Source organism: Littorina saxatilis, linkage group LG14 (assembly GCF_037325665.1).
Source record: "Littorina saxatilis isolate snail1 linkage group LG14, US_GU_Lsax_2.0, whole genome shotgun sequence".
In the NCBI taxonomy this organism is placed as follows: Eukaryota; Metazoa; Mollusca; class Gastropoda; order Littorinimorpha; family Littorinidae; genus Littorina; species Littorina saxatilis.
In genome coordinates, this window is record NC_090258.1 from 22,853,363 (window position 1) to 22,873,315 (window position 19,953).

General features: G+C 40.5%; 1 protein-coding gene across 1 annotated transcript in view; it reads right to left on the reverse strand.

Annotated features, from left to right (window-relative positions):
• Window positions 1–19,748, reverse strand: part of LOC138946667 (uncharacterized) — a 90,692-nt gene extending 70,944 nt beyond the window's left edge. The window contains exon 1 of the mRNA XM_070318094.1: window positions 19,298–19,748. The gene's annotated coding sequence lies outside the window, so the exon portion shown is untranslated. The remainder of the gene's footprint in view (window positions 1–19,297) is intronic.
• Window positions 19,749–19,953: the final 205 nt, after the last annotated feature.

Genomic DNA, 19,953 nt, shown 5'->3' on the forward strand with positions numbered 1-19,953 from the left:
CTCCCAGGTAAAACAATATGTGCAGGCCTGCTAGTGCCTTAATTACCCCCCTTCGTGTGTACACGCAAGCACAAGACAAAGTGCGCACGGAAAAGATCCTGTAGTCCATGTCAAAGTTTGGTGGGTTATAGAAACACGAACATACCAAGCATGCATCCTCCGAAAGTGGCGTATGGCAGTCTAAATAGCGGGATAAAGACGGTCATTCGCGTAAAAACCCACTCTTGCAAAAAACACGAGTGTACGTGGGAGTTTCAGGCCATGAACACAAACGAAGAAGAAGAAGGAATGAGGAAATTCAGACCGGTTTGCCCTGCAGGTTTGTCCGGTCAACACTTCTGAAGAACAATTTGTTGTATTAATGTTTTACATTTGCTGCCCTGTTTCAGTTGGTCAATACTACTCATATTTGAGCCATGTGACGTCGACTAAAACTCATATTTAGGTGACTGGCCGAGTTTACAAAATAATCCATGTTATGTGCGTTCGATCGTAAGAACGAAAAGGAATTCTATACAAAAAGGATCGATACAAACATGTTTTTTTGTCTTTTTGACCAAAATATGACATTTGACACAGATCTCGTATCATATTTAATGGGCTGTTTTTTCCCCTCCAATATATTTACTTTGTTATGTCCACCTTGTTTTAAACATTTAGTCAAGTTTGTATTAAATGTTTTCAGATACACTTTGAATCGAGACGCGGTGATGGTGTGTGTGTGTGTGTGCCAATTCCAGAAAAAAACACCAGACGTATGTTTATGAAATTTTACATGTGCATTCTTCTACAGAATATCCCGACAATTGTTTCTATAAATGTCTGGGTGACGTCATATCCAGCTTTTAACAAAAATTGAGGCAGCAATGTGCTGACCTTATTTTTTTCAATCAAATTGATTGAAATTTGGGTCGAACAACCTTTTACTCATTCGGGACTATGGGGTTGCATTTTAGCGAAAGAAGTAAACTAATCGGTTTGTTCATTAAATTGTGAATTGTAATAACAGATTCAAAAATGATTGAATTGTATTTCTTTATCATTTTATGACTAACAGTATATTTACTCTGAAATGCGTTCAAAACTAAAGGACATAGGTTTATGCAATTTGGGTCTAACATTCGCATTTCTTGCGGAGACCAGCGCGAGCAGTCTCCGTCTTTGGGTTTCGGCTAGCCAAGTCTTACAAGTCTCGGAAATGACTGATCCCGAGTTTTCAGTGTTGATCTTTTAGTTTCAGGTCGACAGATTGACTGAATGTTTTCAAGTTGCTTAACGCCACATTTAAAAAAAAAAGAAAAGAAGCTTTACTGCCTTGGCAGAAAAGAACCTTTAAACAGGAGCAAACTTTGATTGCTCAGGGCAGGATAGCCTGACCTGTGTGCAGTAAATTTCAACGATGTCTCATCTCGTCCAATAGCCTGTCACGGGATCGCTATCTCCTTCAAACAGTCCATAATGCATGGTCTCCTCCGAGTCCACTTTGCACGCAGCTGATAGTTCGCTTCAACTGTCCCTTCAAGGCATGTGTGGAACTTGTGATTGCAGCCATTGTGAGGAGTTAGTGTGTGTGTATGGGGGGTGATCGCGCTTGCCATTTGCAAAACTGAACACTCACACACACGTGTGTGTGTGTGTGTGTGTGTGTGTGTGTGTGTGTGCGTGCGTGTGTGTGTGTGTACGTACGTGCGTGCGTGCGTGCGTGCGTGCGTGTGTGTGTGTGTGTGTGTAACTGAATAACGAAAACAACCTAAACTACGTAAGCACGTGACCCTAACTCATCCATTAAAATGTTGTTCTCACAAAACTTACTTATACATCAAAGTGCTGGAGTGAAGACAAACACTTTAATGAAAGAAAGACGACTTCCAGGTTTATGAAAGTTGACAAAACACGTTTAGACCAACAACAAAAAAAATAGTCTGTTTACGGTAACCCGACCGACCCTATTTTTTTCGCGCGACCCTAGACTTTTTTTTGGCATTTGGGAAAAAAAAAACATTTTTTTTTTTTTTTTTTGCAAAATAACGTAAAAATATGGTTTTTGGGAAAAAAAAAAAAATACCGACCTACCGACCCTATTTTTTGGGCCTATGTTACCGTAAACAGACCTTTTTTGGGGGGGCCTTAGGCTGACCTTAACTAAGCCTGTTGTTGTCTTCGGGAAGATTTTTCGCCGTGATTTCAGTGGCAAGGCTTCGTGCAGTGAGCTTCATGAAGCAGACTACGAGAAGTCGACCGTTAGCTTAATTAATACGAATCAGGCTTTAGTGTTTTTCGAATAAAAAGAATAACACGATTGGTATGTTATTGGAACGTGTGATTTATGACAAAAGTGAAACAGACCGTTGTTTCACTGAACTGCGACCCAGCGGACTTTTAAGTGAACGGACAGACAAAACACTTATGATACAGATAATAAACTTATCTGAGAAATTGTCCAAGACAGTCATGTTTAAGCATCATTCTTCATAAGTATAAATAGACGTATCTTCTCTTTTTCTTCTTTATTCATGGGCTGAAACTTCCACGTCCACTCATGCTTTTGCACAAGTGGGGTTTTACGTGTATGACCGTGTTCACCCCGCCATTCAGGCAGCCATACGCCGCTTTCGGGGGACAAAAACTAGATGTATCGATTGTTGTTTAGGCCAAAAACAAAATAGGTGTGGTTACGGTAACATAGCCAAAAAAATAGGGTAGGAAGGTAGGCAATCACTTTTTTTTTTTTTTACTTTTTTTTCTAATGTTTACAAATCAAACCTACTTGACAGGGAAATAAGTGTGCGACTCGGGCGCTTTCGCTTTCATTGCGTTTTTTGCACTCGTTTTCTTGTTTTTTGTGTTGGTTTTTTTTTTACCAATGTAATAAAAAGTTATAGGGTCGGCCCCTAAAAATAGGGTAGGTCGGGTTACCGTAACCACACCTATTTTTTTTTAGGCCTTACATCCTGACTTCTCTGGAAGAGACAAACACATCGTGTAGATTGACTGCTTGCAGACACAGCCGGCCATGACCCCTCTTACCAATACCTTATGTTGCAACACTATTGAAGAACAAAACAAACCACAACACAGCGTCGTAGGCGTATTAACCACAGTGGTGTTCCAAGGTCCCGATCTCAGGTCACTGACGCATGCTTTTTTTTTATATGACGCATTGTCTGACCGCTGGTCGGTCTACTGCCCGATAGTTTTGACGAGTGGGAGGTACTTCTGACCACCAATTTCCCTCCCAAGCGGACGAAGCCAGTACATTTTGATCATTTACATTTATAGTCCAGGTCCAACGATTGTTCTGTGAGGCTGGGAATAACACTGGTACCAATGCAGGAATGATACTTTCTGACACCTCTTAATATCCGTTGTCTACGTTTTAAACAGAAAAAGAACAGATTTGCTTCTATCTATAGTATGCGACCGAGAAAACAATTAACATTTCTTGAGTCGCTCCTTTTTAGATTGCTAATACGTGCAAGAAGTTCAAGCTTAAACTTTAAGGTAAACGGCAAAGTACACGGTTGGTTCTGCGTTATCGAGAAAAGTCTCGGTGAATTCAAGGTACACAGGGACACTTGTCTCATTATTTCTCGTCCCATTATTTACCATACGAGATTACTATCGGACGTGACGCAAAGCGCATATCTGCGTGTCATTTAGAGGCTTTTCACAAGGGCGTGTGTAAGGTCATGCAGTGCTTTGGGTTACAATGGAAATTTGATGACTGATTTGGTATAGGACTCTTAATTGTATCTTTCTTTTCGGAAAGTGGATCCACTGATAGTGCAAGCCATTTGCAAAATTCAACCCACACAACACACGGTTGTGTGTGTGTGTGTGTGTGTGTGTGTGTGTGTGTGTGTGTGTGTGTGTGTGTGTGTGTGTGTGTGTGTGTGTGTGTGTGTGTGTGTGTGTGTGTTTAACTGAATAACGAAAACAACATAAGTTAAGTAAGTACGTGACCCTAATATATCCATCTGTTCTTACAAAACATACTTATACATCATGTAACAAGTTTAAATAGACATAGCCATGTTTGTCAGATTCCATGTCAAATATATTTGAGATTTCACGCAAACTTGTAACAGCTTGCTATATTTAAACACACATCAGCTTATATGTAACCGTGTGTCTTGAACACGTGCACATTCATCGCGCTTTCATCTTCCTAGTGTTTCCCCGAATCAACCCTCCGAAAACACATTTCGATGACCCGGAGGACACTTTCAGCATCATTTTAACTCTGCAGGGGGGATGAGCTGTGATAGCTGTATTTACGTCATAACCATTTGATCACACAACTTCAATAAACGGTTGATTATAAAAAGAAAATCCCCAAAAAATCAAAGGCAACTCTCCTTTGCGTCACGAATGCGTACCTATTATATCTTCCATCTTGCCTTTGTTCGAACAAACATTATTCCGCTTGGTTCGTTGGACGACTTTATGTCACTGTGATTAAGGTGGGCAGATGAAAGATGCAGCGCTTTTCATCACTGTGATTGCGTCATCAAGTATATTATACCTGGCACTTCATTTTGATGCGCACGCTACTCAATGGTTAGTGATATTGTTTCCCTATAGTTAATTTAGATTCAGCAGGACACGAATCTAATAGTAGAAACGGGTCAGGGATTAAATTGATGTCATGTGAATAAGGCGCCCGTTACAAATGTTTCAGTTAGACCGCATGTATATTTACATTTAGATGATCCACTTGTGCTATTTATACTAAATGTATTTCATAGCCACAATCTACACAAAGCAACAAACCGTGTCAAATGTTCAGAAATCTCTGTCGACAAGCATCTCAACCAGGGGATGGTGATGACGATAAAACCATTAGGGGCATGCACCCGGGTGTTACCCCGACTTAAGATAAAGTGTTTAAAAAAAAATTAGGAGAAAGTCGCATCACAAATTTAGCGGCCCCACGGGCGCTGACATGGAAATATATTCTCAAGCAAAGGCGGTTTTTGGAAGTCTCCGGCACTGACATGAAAAGCGCTTCATCTTTCATCTGCCTGATTAGGTATGCGATCTAATGTTTATGGCCTTTAAGGGCCCACTCCGCCTCACGTAAACCATCAGTTTCTGGCCACAGACACCGCCAGGCTTTTACATGCAACACTCCTTATCCTTTCGTCTAAACACTTACCGCTAGACCCAAGGTGCCCTCCATAGAGACCGAGCATATTTCAACGAATACATTTCGTGCGGACGCATAGGTGCGGATCAGACACTTCGTTATGACGCTAGAGCTAACTTTTATAAACTAAATAATAAATTGTCAGTTTGTGAGACAAACATTGTTATAACACGAAAACATTATTTCCTCACCAAGGCAAAGTCAGAACAGTTCGAAGTTTTGACTGTTTGCGTCAATTTATCCGTTATTTTTTCGTCAGGGGAGTAACATTTTTGTACAAAATGATTACTCGGAACACACCTGTCGTGAGGAGTAATTAGCGTGTGTTATGGGGTAGTACTTTTTTCGTAGCTGGTCGAATTCGGTGCGGTTTGAGAGGTTTGAAAAATAGAAAGTAAACAACAACAGAGTTTGCTTCCTACCTAAGCGCGAACTGGTCGTAATAGGACAGATTTATTTTGTTTTCGGTTTTTCCCAGTCACGAAATCATGTGCAACGTAAACAATAAAACAAAATATATAGAAAACAAAAACAAAAACAAAAACATGTGCAACGTAAACAATAAAACAAAATATATAGAAAACAAAAACAAAAACAAAAACATGTGCAACAAAAGGGATCTCACTCTAGTTAGGCATTTAAGAGTTATGTGCCCCGGCAAAAAAAAGGATGACTGCGCTTAATTGCGACCAGTTTGGTAAAAGTCAGGATCCAAACGTTCTTTTTCCGTTTTTATTTCCGTGTGGGCGTTAAAAAAATGTTTTCATGTGAAAGTCTGCAGGTATGCATGGTGATTTACCGGATAAGGAGTGTATATTTCAACTCTACAGGATGTAAGTTTATAATAGTGGCTCAAGGCAGTACTCATTATATTAAACTTCCAAACTAGATTGTTCCTCATAGCAGAGAAGAGAGGTCCTAAAATACACGTACATTTTTAGGTCGCAGGCTCAAATAAGCTAGATACTTTGCCTGCAGGATTCAGGATTCGATGGCCTTAAATCCCACGGGGTTCGTCTGCTGAACGTATATGTCTCTCAGATAAGACTTTGCCTAAGGGGTTTGTGAGAGATGGGCAGGATTATGGTATTAATGTCCGCGTGCACTTTTGGATGTAAAATTAGTAAAAATTGCGAAAACTTCAAGTAGCTCTTAACCTGTTCGAAGCCATGAAATATGTGTATACACATCATTGCCTGTGTTCACCTGAATTAACGACCTATGGTGTGCCCTTGATGTATGAATGAACACCCCCCCATACACACACACACTCACACACACACACACATACACACACACACACACACACACACACACACATACACACACACACTCACATATACACACTCACACACACACACATACACACACACACACACACACATACACACACACTCACATATACACACACACACACACACTCACACACACACACACACACACACACACACACACACACACACACACACACACACACACACACACACATACGCATTGCTTATAGGCAGCGAAAGAGTTCATGAATCTGAATGAATCAGTCATGAATGACTGCTGCGTACGTGCATGTCTGTGTCGATCTTGGTTCTAGGCTAATTGCCCCCCGGACAATTGCCCCCCGTCAACTGCCCCCTGGACAATTGCCCCCCGTAACAATTGCCCCTTAGGACAATCCCCCCCCCATGATGTGTTAGGGGGCAGGTGTCCGGGGGGCTAGTTGTCCGGGGGGCAATTGTCCTCCCATGGCAGGAGGGGGGAGGAGGGGGCAGTTGTCCGGGGGGCAATTGTCCTATGGGGCAATTGTCCGGGGGGCAGTTGTCGGGGGGGAAATTGTCCGGGGGGCAATTGTCCATGGGCAATTTGCCAGCAATCGACTATATCGACCTTACATCTAGTACGTGTGGGTGTCTGGGGCCGTGTGGAAATACCACGCCTCGAGCCTAATGAACGACACTTCTGGACTCATTTTGCCTCAAACAAAAGACTGTAATATCTGTGTTGAACTCACACAAAATGTTGATTGGTGCTTTTGGACATGCGGACATTTCACATTCCTCGCCTAATGAAAGTAAAATCTGTACTCATGTTGCCACTACAAAAAGTTTCAAAGAATAATGTGTTTTAATGATAAGTAGGTGATAATAAGCTTTAGCGTTGAACTTGGGAGAAAAAAACCTCCATATATGTGTGTGAGGAAATGGGAATTGGGGAAGGGGGGGGGGGGAGATTATGGGTGAGAGGCAGACAGACAGGTCTGTTACCTCGTTGGAATCGGGTATACAAAAAATCGAAACGACTCCAACCCGACATTGTACAAATTACGATGCGAAAACGTAGTATAAAATTGTTATGCTCGACATTTAATCAATACAAAACAGTAAAGTTGAGAGAGAGAGAGAGAGAGAGAGAGAGAGAGAGAGAGAGAGAGAGAGAGAGAGAGAGAGAGAGAGAGACAGAGAGAAAGAGAGAAAGAGAGACAGAGACAGAGAGAGAGCGCGCGCGCGAGAGAGAGAGAGAGAGAGAGAGAAAGAGAGAGAGAGAAAGAGGGAGAGAGAGAGGGAGAGAGAGATAGAGAGAGAGACAGGGAGAGAGACAGAGAGACAGAGACAGAGAGACAGAGTGATTGCCTGAATCCACTTTCAAGTGGGTTTATTTAAAATATCTTCTGATACCAACCAGACGGTCATAGCTCGATGTCCAGTAAAAGAATGCCCGCTCGCCACCTCAGCCCCCCCCCCCCCCCCCCCGCTCCCTCCCCCCCCCCGATTCCCTTCCCTCCATCCCACCACCTGCCCCTTTGCCTTTGCAAGAAAAGTATCAGGCAAGTGTGCTTTAATTGAAATACTGTCAAACCACGGGCATGTAACGTCATGGACGCCAGAAGCCATGGTCTCATGTCGGTAACTTCACGGGTCTAACATTAGCAGGGATTCTTGGGGCAAATAGTTTACTGATTACTTTGGCTCGCCGCATCAAGACTCGTCAGAAATCTGATCTTCAGCGACGAAAGTGAGACCGGTCAGCGTGCAAATGACTGTTTGCTCTATGGGGATCAACCTTGTCCACCATGTTTGAGTTACAGATTGCGAGCTGAAAATAGTGCGGCAAGTTGCGCAAATAATAGTTTGGGTCACCAACTCCCGACGGGGGAGAAACCTGAACGAGGACCTGCACAGTCGGTCTGTGTGTTTGTGGAGACTGACACAACGTTTACAAGCGCCTTACGGTGACCTTACAAGTAATGTTCTACTGCTGATATGAAGGACTTTTATTGAGACACAAACTTCGTTCTCGAACTTTTGTTGTTAGTTTCTCGGGAGACATGCAGAAGAAGTGACAGATGTGTTTTACCCGACGTCATTAAAAATTTGGTAACTGTACAGATTCGTTCCCCAGCTCCCGTTGGGAGCGAAACCAGAACAAGAACTTACACAGTCGGTCTGTGGTTGTTTACCCAGACTGTGAAAAGTTGAGCCTTTCACCTATTTCAATAAAAAATCCTTGTTCGCAAAAATGTGGTTGCTGTCCATAGTGTTGCTTGGCCACCAATGTCCGTCTACGGTGAGATCTGAATATGATATATTGTATTCGTTACGCGAGACAATATTATATATGGGCAGGCGAATCAAATAAACATATAGAACTAATGGATTTATTTTACAATGATATTCAGAACCCAAAATAAGACTTCTAATCGATTCTTCAGTTCACTTATTCATTCATATGCCTATGTTTAATGTTATTTTATGTTATCTTATTTTGTATGTTTTGTTGTTTTTGTTGTTGTTGTTGTTGTTGTTTTGTTTTTTTTATAGGGAGGGGGCATAACGACACTTGAATCACTAAGGCTAGAGTATCAATGTGACATCATCGACAGTGGTGTTTAACAGAATTCTTTAAAGTTCCAAAATAAGATCCGCCCATCACCGACCTGCCCCATCAAAACCTCTCAACCCCCGGCCAATGTCAAGTTATACAAATTAACAATTGTGACCCTCCACCACGAAATGAGTCGCATGTCACCTCGCGCGGTTCTGCGCTAGGCTTAATATCAGTCCGGGGAGTGTCTGGTAACACTGTGAGGGTCACCTTAGTCACAGGCTTATACAGGCTTACTCAAACAGTTTTCGCTTTTTTCTAAAACGGTTTTCACCACTGGATAGAGCATAAAAAACTCTTTAAGAAAATGTACAAAATATGAAAATCATGCGACTCATTCCGTGGTGGAGGGTCACAATTAATTAAGGCAAGTATTAACCAAACAAACCTCATTCACATAATCGATCTATTTCAAATCAATATCAAGTTGGAGGACATAACGACACAACGTCTTTTAACACCATGAAAACAAGTTTGAATGTGACTTTCTTGACACTAGGTTTACACAGATTTCCTAAAAAGATTTAAAAATTTTTTTTCAAAAACATAGTTAAAATAAAATAAAAGTGCGATAATAGCCACGCGTCGTAACAAACCATTCATTAGCTTTTTCTGAGGTTTGTTTTAGCTGACTGTAGCCAAAGGAATTCTCCAATATCAAATATTATATCTGGGTTGAAAATTGAGTAAAACCTCCGATTCCTCAGTAAGTGAAGACGCCATGTGGGATTTGGTACCATGTTCATATTTTCCCCGAATGTCATCGCGAATGATTCAGTTTGACAGACTCCGTTTGATTGATTTACAAAGGGAAAACTAAATGTCAACGATCTTCGCGAGCACGTGTGTGTGTGTGTGTGTGTGTGTGTGTGTGTGTGTGTGTGTGTGTGTGTGTGTGTGTGTGTGAGTAAGTAAGTGTGTGTGTGTATGCGTGTATGTGTGTGAGTAAGTAAGTGTGTGTGTGTGTGTATGCGTGTATGTGTGTGTGAGTGTGTGTATCAGTGTGTATGCTTGTGTGTCAGTGTGTCTGCGTGTGCATGTCTCTAACTGTGCGTGTGTGTGTGTGTGTGTGTGTGTGTGTGTGTGTGTGTGTGCATTTGAGTGTGTGTGTGTGTGCGTGCGTTTGTGCGTGCGTGCGTGCGTGATTGCGAGTGTGCGTGCGTGTGTATTTTTGCTATATGCGTGCGGGCCTGTGTGAGTGTGTGTATATGTGTGTTCGTGCGTGCGTGTGTGAATGTGTGTGTGTATAATAATGTATGTGTGTGCGTGCGCGTGTGTGTGAGTGTGTGTGTGTATATATATATATGTGTAGATATGTGTGTGCGTGCGTGTGTGTGTGTGTGTGTGTGTGTGTGTGTGTGTGTGTGAGTGTGTGTGTGTGTGTATATGTATGTGTGTGCGTGCGCGCGTGTGTGTGTGTGTGTGTGTTTGTGTGTTTGGCTGAAAGCCGTTACATGTGAGTGCGTGTGGGCGTACGGTCAAGCGAGTGATCGTGCATGAAAGCGAGCGAGCTAGTGTGTGTATCAGTGTGCATGTACGCGTGCTCGCGTATGTGCACGTGATTTTTTCCTGGCTATATGGTGCATAGCAAAACAGTATAACAATAATATTAGAATCAAAGGGCTTGTTTGAGAAGTGGGCGAAAACAATGAATAAAAGCATTGGCACGTGTTATCTGTCTGTGGCTGAAAGTTATTTGAGAGAGTGTTTTTTTTAGTGTTTTTTTTATCTATCTTTCTTCTTTTTTTTCCCTTCTTTTTTTGTAAGAGCAGGTGGCCGTTAATTAAAAAAACATGTAAGCAAGGACCACTGGCGAGAAGCAGGTGTAAACAAGGGAGAGACAATTGCAGGGCACGTGCGTTCTACACGTGTCCGCTTGATGTCTGCAGGAGTGTGTTTGTGTGCAATTCCATTGTCCGTACCAAGCCAAACACTATTGGATAAACATTTCGAAGCATTGGCTTAAATGATGCGGTGGACAGTAATAACTTCCAAACTCTCAGGGGCGTCAATTATTTGATGACGCCCCTGTTTTTCAAAAAAGTTTAGTCGATCCTGCGGTGACAACATTTTTCATACCTACCTCTTCACATTTGTTACCAAGCAATCTATGTCCGTGGGATTGCATTTTCGTTTTGCACTCTAATTATTTTGTACAACTTTCATCCAAAGTATTTCCTATAATTTCACTTCCTTTTGTAGGTACAAAAGAATAACACTAGTGATATGTATGTTTGTATGTTTTGTACACTACATTGGGGTGTGCACGTTAAAGATCCCACGATTGACAAAAGGGTCTTTCCTGGCAAAATTGTATAGGCATAGATAAAAATGTCCACCAAATACCCGTTTGACTTGGAATAAAGGCCGTGAAAGGTGAATGCTCGCCTAATAGGCTAATGAGCTTTACTGGCCGATGTGAATGCGTTATATATTGTGTGTAAAAAATGTCTGTTTGTCTGTCTGTCTGTAAAAAATTCCATTTCAAACGGCAGAAATTAATATGTAAGCGCCTAGGGCTATATCTAGATTAGGCGCATAAAAATGATCACAATAATAATAATAATACTAATATTGTGTTTTCGTGGGTGTGTTTTTTTGTAAAACCAAAACAAATGTAGGTTTGTAGTGTTTGAGGTTAAAAATAGCTTTACATGACGAATCAATAAGATGGAAACCCTGAAACTGTCGACTTCATAGCAAAAACTGCTGACCTGAGGGTTATGACAATTGTTACATGAATTCTTGAAAGTATTCATCTGTGCTTTTGTATTCCATTTTATTCGCTTTATTTGATAACGTCATTTGTGTGTTCCAATAAAAGTTAAGGGGGCACCATAGTGACTGCATTGTTTTGCTTTGTTTTTAATTCGTGCCACGTGGTCTTTGACTCGGTCGATCCGGACTATGGAAATGCATATCAGCTTTGTTCTGAAAATTCGTAAATTAACCTAATTATTAAATTATTAAACAATGGCGACTGCACGTGAGAGGGAACAATAAAGAGACCAAAAAGCAATGTACTCACGTTCAAATGACGAACACGGAACAAATAACAGCGACGTTTCGATAATGTACTCACGTTCAAATGTTATGCCCCGTATACCACGTTCGTGTATTTGAGATTAAAAAAGAGATATATCTGTTTTGTTTATCCTTTCCTGAGTCTCAAAATATGTTGCATTGCTGTATTTAACATTAACACATGTGCTTAAAATGAAAAAAAAATGAAAACAACTGTTGAATGAAAGCCCAGCTTTTTTTTTTATTTGTTTTTTTTATAAAACCCTCAACTTCAAAACAATAATCATATACGATACCGATAGCCTGGCGGTGACCTGCCGGTTAACGTTCTACTACTAATATATATTTATTGAAGTCACAGAGACAGACTTCGTTCACGAAATTCTTTGTCACTTCCTTGGGAGGCATGCGGAAGAAGTTACAGAATTGTTTTGGGACGCCATTATTCACGTTATGACGTCATCTCGAACTTTTAGTTCGCATGTAACGTTACATCTTTCTTTCTTTCTTTATTTGGTGTTTGACGTCGTTTTCAACCACGAAGGTTAGGCTATATCGCGACGGGGAAAGGGGGGAGATTGGGATAGAGCCACTTGTCAATTGTTTCTTGTTCACAAAAGCAATATTAAAAATTTGCTCCAGGGGCTTGCAACGTAGTACAATGTATTACCTTACCAGACCTGTTTACCCTTACGATTTTGGCGTAATTTATTACGATTTTCTGAAAAAAATACGCCATTCCGCTATCCGTGTCAAGACTACGATTTTCATAAATAAATAAAAAATTAAAAAAAAAAAAAATTTAATTATTTTTTTTATCAATTCACATGTTTGGCATTGTTTTGTTCAATGGCAAAATGGGGTGAAAAAGCACAGGACTGACCAGAGATCATGTCTGTCTGATGAGACGCTGGAGAGCCTTATTCTAGTGTTGAAGTCTCGCCCTCACTCATTCGGCAAGCGCAAGTACAGTAGAGAAGCGCTTGACACACTGAAAAAGGCCTACTACGAGCAAAAGAAAAAGAATCAGTGATGCATGTGCTTTTGATGTGATCTTCTTTGAAATTATGATGACTACAAAAACTGACTGATATGTTTTGTTTGTGAATGATGGATATATGTGCATGATTGCGTTTCGCAGACACACTTGTCATGTGCGTTGTAATTGGCGACGAATGCTGGATGATTACTATTTTTGTGCCAGGATTACTATTTTTGGGGCTGAGCATTACTCCAAAACACTTATGGGGGTAAACAGGTCTGCCTTACTGGGAGAATGCAAGTTTCCAGTACAAAGGACTTAACATTTCTTACATACTGCTTGACTAAAATCTTTACAAAAATTGACTATATTCTATACAAGAAACACTTAACAAGGGTAAAAGGAGAAACAGAATCCGTTAGTCGCCTCTTACGACATGCTGGGGAGCATCGGGTAAATTCTTCCCCCTAACCCGCGTGTGTAACGTTACAGATTTCACACTTTGGAAGAGAGGGTCAAGAAGAGACATCTTGCTTTGTGTAGTCGATGTCGTTTGTCATTAAAGATAATACACAGAAGGCGCCATTTTGTAAAGTTTTCTGATGATTTGGACCTTACAAATGTCAAGGGACATTCGCTGTACTGTAAGTTAGAAACACCTACAATGATTTGCTCAAAACTGCTCCGAAAATATGCCAAATAATTGAATAAATTTTAATCAGCGAGCGGTTTGCATCGCCCAGCTCACCTATGACAGGAGCCGGATTCCGTTCGTCATCATATTGTATTCAGTCCTCGTAGATACCAATTTGTCAAAACATATTGAAACCGTTGGATTGAGGAAGTCAAACCTACAGTCTAGCAAGCGCATGCATATTCCGTGCCATACAGGACTATACTGCTTCGAATAATGTAAACAAACACACAGCCCGTTGGAGAATATCACGGTCTGAAATTACTACCAAACACAGCAATCAGATTTGAACAATAGAACGCCCAAACACTATTTCTAAGACCTTCCTCGTGTGTGTTGTCATACACCTATTCAACATCCAAAACGAACTCTGTGGCTCTCGGCTCAATTTCAAATCTGTATCTCAAGGAATAGCGCATACAATATTCGGGATCGAAAGGTAGCACACAAATTATGACTGGCGCAAAAAGGCGTCACAGTGAGAATTACAGTCTGGGATTCCCACTTAAAACACAGCCGTTCTCCATCTGAGTAAATCAGCGCTCAGACGTTTATTGACGGGCCGCCAGAGCGGCTCGTCTTTAGGCGTCGGGTAAGTAGCTTGCAGGTGGAGAAATTTTTGTTCATGGGGGATTTCTGTGACGTATGTACAGGAAGTCGCCGTTGGTCTCGGCAAAGAAACGACAATGCAGTGTGTGGTCTCGGTGAGACTGAAAGACAGAGAACGACAGATACACACAGTGATTCAAGGCGTCTAGTAAAGTTGTCGTAGCACGTCCGTCTATGGCCAAAGTGATCCGGGTTCGATTCCCGGCATGGGCGGTCTATTTTTTTTATTTTTTTTTATTTCTAGTTTACTTTTGTTTATTATGAACGTTTTAATGTTTTATTTTATTCTAATAATTTTTTTAATTGTGTAAAATAAATGAATAATTTTTTTTTTAAATTCTTGTTTACTATTGTTTATTATGAACGTTTTAATGTTTTATTTTACTCTAATAATTTTTTTAATTGTGTAAAATAAATAAAAAAAAATTTTTTTTTTTTTTAAATCCACATGCACAAGTCAAAAACTTTCATACTTCACGTGTCTTGTATGTGTGTGTCGACGTCGACATTATACTTTTGTAATGTGACGCCGTGTCTGAAAACACGCGTTTGTGTCCGTCTTGGGGAAGCATACTGTCATGTGTCTCTTCTTTTCTCAACACCCCGGGCAATGTATAGTCATCTGATTCTTTTCTCAACACCCCGGGCAATGTATAGTCATCTGATTCTTTTCTCAACACCCCGGGCAATGTATAGTCATCTGATTCTTTTCTCAACACCCCGGGCAATGTATAGTCATCTGATTCTTTTCTCAACACCCCGGGCAATGTATAGTCATCTGATTCTTTTCTCAACACCCCGGGCTATGTATAGTCATCTGATTCTTTTCTCAACACCCCGGGCTATGTATAGTCATCTGATTCTTTTCTCAACACCCCGGGCTATGTATAGTCATCTGATTCTTTTCTCAACACCCCGGGCAATGTATAGTCATCTGATTCTTTTCGCTCTCTCGAAACGTTTTTTTCCCCCCCGCTATGTCATTCTTTTGCAATACCACTCTGAGCGTTGAGTTTCAAAATGATCAGGCAGGGCATTTGTGTTTGGTGTCTTTTGTGACTGCATCGTACAATTATGTGTTTGAAGCTCATGGTAGGCTTTCGTGCATTTTCGTACACTCGTACTTTGATTGTGTATGAAACTCGATCATGAATGCATAACATTTCGCTTAGCGTCCGTCCTAAGTGCATTCGTACCTTTAATTTATTTGAAGTTTATGCAAGAAATTTGGGTTTGATGTCTTTTTTAAGTGCATTTGCACCTTTATTTTATTTGAAGTTGATGCAGAGCAGTTGAGTTTAATGTCTCGTTTAAGTGCACTCGTACCTTTTCTGACATTGAAGTTCTTGCAGGACATTTGTGTGTGACGTCTTTTGTAAGTGCACTTGTACCTTTACTATGTTTGAAGTTTGAAGAGACTGTCGTGCAAAGAAAAGCTTCTCCTCAAAGTTGCCAGCAACTGTGTTGTTTAATGTGTGTTTATTGCTATTCGTTGCTCTTTAAAGATATCCCAGATTTCAAAGCAACACGATATCACTCGGTTTCGCATGTGACGTTTCTCATAAATTGGTTCGGTGGAACAATTTCAGCATGTCACTAAATAAGTCCAGATCAATGAATTGTTGAAGGGGAGTTAACCGATATATTACAGCTAGCTGACGTTTTATGTTGGTATTACGAGTTGAAGTTCTTCTCACCCCCCCCTCCCCGCCGCCCCACACACGCATCTTACTGCCCCCCCCCCCCCCCCCCCACGACAGTCACACGCACGTACGCATACATATACACTCAGGACACAGCGCGAGAAGTTAAAATAACATGTTGTGCCTTTAAAGATCATCGGAATTATTGTGTATCCCAATGTTTATCTTTCTTTTATTTCTTTTCTTTCTTTATTTGGTGTTTAACGTCGTTTTCAACCACGAAGGTTATATCGCGACGGGGAAAGGGGGGAGATGGGAAAGAGCCACTAGTCAATTGTTTCTTGTTCACAAAAGCACTAATTAAAAATTTGCTCCAGGGGCTTGCAACGTAGTACAATGTATTACCTTACTGGGAGAATGCAAGTTTCCAGTACAAAGGACTTAACATTTCTTACATACTGCTTGACTAAAATCTTTACAAAAATTGACTATATTCTATACAAGAAACACTTAACAAGGGTAAAAAGAATCCGTACAAAGAAACAGATTCCGTTAGTCGCCTCTTACGACATGCTGGGGAGCATCGGGTAAATTCTTTCCCCTAACCCCAACTAAACTATGTAGCATTAAACCAGCACAAAGTCACATGCAATGAATTGAAGAAAAGAAAGGGGGAAGACAGAAAGACAGACAGAGAGTCAGACAGACAGACAGACAGACGGAAATACAGACAGAAATAATCGAATCGGAAATACTAAACTACATAACAAACGACAAGACACACGCAGAAAAGTAATTTGTGGTTAATAATAATAATTGTCAGTAAGTACTGGTGTCACATGACTGATGTGAACCAGTTGATTGGCTAATGGCGATGCGCTTAAATCTGTTAGCGCACTCTTGGAGTGCGCTAACTTTTCCACAGAGCATATTCTTACGCCCTTTGTCAAAGCGAGACTGTACTCTCATCCTCAGAATTAATTAATGACATGTAGCTTATATTCTCCACTTTATCAAAAATAACCATAAATTTCCTGCGGCTCAAAGCAGAAGTGGTTTTTTTTTCTGACATATCGCAAGCGCCTGTGCCACAGTGAATCCCACTGATCTAAAAATAGAAGCGGATGTGTCTCTTCCACAATGGTATCTTCTCGTTTTGACTTGCAAAGATTCTTCTCATATGCCGTGTTAGTGGCATGTAGCTTATTAACCACATTAACAAATGATGAGTTAGTATAAAACTCCCAGCGGCAAACACAAAACACAAGTGTTATTCCGATAACGTATCAGCTAGACTAGCATTTGGAAGTCGACTCTGTTATAGTAGACTACACTGAAATACGACTACATCAGTTCAGTAAATGAATGGTTTCCGAATTATTATTTCAAGGCAACAACAATCGGAATCGAAAACGTGTAGGGTTAAGAACGTTCTTACCATGTATAAAACTTATTACCAGCCTGCATCATGCGTGCATACGAGCAATGTTTGTTTTTAAAATGAGACTGCAGTGCAGTGGTTCGATTGCCCTAGCCGCCTAGCAGACCACATAAACCCCGCAGCAAATTAACATGTTGGGCGAATGTTAACAAACAAACGATGGGGATATAATACGTGTAGAGTTCATAGCATTCTTACCGTTCATATATGGGCATGGCTCAGAAATGGCGTCGAACTTAACTTTTCCCTTCAGTTTGAGTTTATTCCAAGATTTACATATGCTATAATTAAACTTTGAAATAAACAGAACACAGTTAGAGAGAAAATTGGTCATATTTTGTGATGTTTGTGTCTTTTTACATTTAGTCAAAAATTGACTAAATGTTTTAACGTAGAGGGGGAATCGAGACGAGGGTCATGGTGTATGTGTGTGTGGGTGTGTGTGTGTGTGTGTGTGTGTGTGTGTGTGTGTCTGTCTATCTGTCTGTGCGTGTGTGTGTGTAGAGCGATTCAGACTAAACTACTGGACCGATCTTTATGAAATTTGACATGAGAGTTCCTGGGAATGATATCCCCGGAAGTTTTTTCTTTTTTTCGATAAATGTCTTTGATGACGTCATATCCGGCTTTTTGTAAAAGTTGAGGCGGCACGGTCACACCCTCATTTTGCAATCAAATTGATTGAAATTTTGGCCAAGCAATCTTCGACGAAGCCCGGACTTCCGTATTGCATTTCAGCTTGGTGGCTTAAAAATTAGTTAATGACTTTGGTCATTAAAAATCTGAAAATTGTAAAAAAAATATTATATTTATAAAACGATCCAAATGTACGTTCATCTTATTCTCCATCATTTGCTGATTCCAAAAACATATAAATATGTTGTATTTGGATTAACAACAAGCTCTGAAAATTAAATATATAAAAATTATTATCAAAATTTTTTTTTCGAAATCAATTTAAAAACACTTTCATCTTATTCCTTGTCGGTTCCTGATTCCAAAAACATATAGATATGATATGTTTGGATTAAAAACACGCTCAGAAAGTTAAAACGAAGAGAGGTACAGAAAAGCGTGCTATCCTTCTCAGCGCAACGAATACCCCGCTCTTCTTGTCAATTTCACTGGCACTGCCTTTGCCACGGGCGGTGGAGTGACGATGCTACGAGTATACGGTCTTGCTGCGTTGCGTTGCGTTCAGTTTCATTCTGTGAGTTCGACAGCTACTTGACTAAATGTTGTATTTTCGCCTTACGCGACTTGTTTTTTCTCTGGCGGTACTGACAATATCGTTATTGAAACAATCCCAGTGCACTAAGGGATTTATAGAGCAAATCGAGAAAATTCATTATTGAACGAAGCGCATAGCGCTGAGTAGTGCACTGGGATGTCTCAATAACTTAAATAATAGTGGACATGTATATAGCGCTTCTCCACGGCTCGAAGCGCTTTACAAGTTCAATTTACAAGTTCAATCAAAACACAACACGATATATACAACTAATACAATTTGCCTCAGATGAATAGGAAAATACTATTGAAAGAGCACATATATATATACATGCTTGCATAAAATACAAAGAATCACATTTTTTTCGCAGCGCAGCACGTTGAAGAGAAAAACACAAACAAAGATACAAATAGTATATGATATCATTGGAAACAAAAACAAAGAAAGCAATTAACACACACGACAAACAAAGAAAACAAAGTAATACTGAAAAATCTGAATAAAAAAACCCAACTATATTTAGAGTGAAGAAACTAAAACTAGAAATATGTCGGGACAAATGAGACCCAACAATTCAACAAACGTTCACAAACTTCGAAAATAAAGTCCGAAATACGACACAAAACAAACAAACTTGACTAAACTTACCTCCAGTAGCTGTAGAAGACGACGAGAGCACCCACTTGTCGACAGCAACGTTGTTTAAAAGCAGACGACAATTCAGTTGGCAATATCGTCGATCAACGAGAGTATTAATTGAAACTAGAATGCGTTGATTTAATGTTTTTGTTTTCTTTTGTTCTTGTAGAAGTTATCCTGCTCTCTTTTTATCGTTTCGTTTTTCCTTTCCAGCTATTAAATTTTGTTCTTTATTTCTATCTTCAAGCAGCTTTTTTTCTGATTAGAATTCGTTCCTAATCACTTTGATATCGATGAAAATTATGCAGTTTTACAGCCTCTTCTTACGTTTCAGTAAGAGTCAAGTGTCTGTTCCACTGTCAGTACTAGTTTTATAGCCAGTGGGTGACTACAGTCGGAGAGAACTAAGTGCTGAAGTGGACGAATGTGCTAGATGACAGGAGAGAAAAGTCTTCACAAACTCCTCCGCGCATTCACTTTATAGATTGCTGTGCGGCTATTCTGCGGTGGTCACGGCTACTCGCGATCGCACGGTGCCAGTTATCTGACAGCTTGCAGCGTGCGCGATACATGGGCAGGTAGAGCGATAATGGTCGTGGTTGCTGTTATAGTGGGGGTGGTGGTGGTAGGTGGGGATGGGCGTGGTGTCAAGTTATGGATGGAAG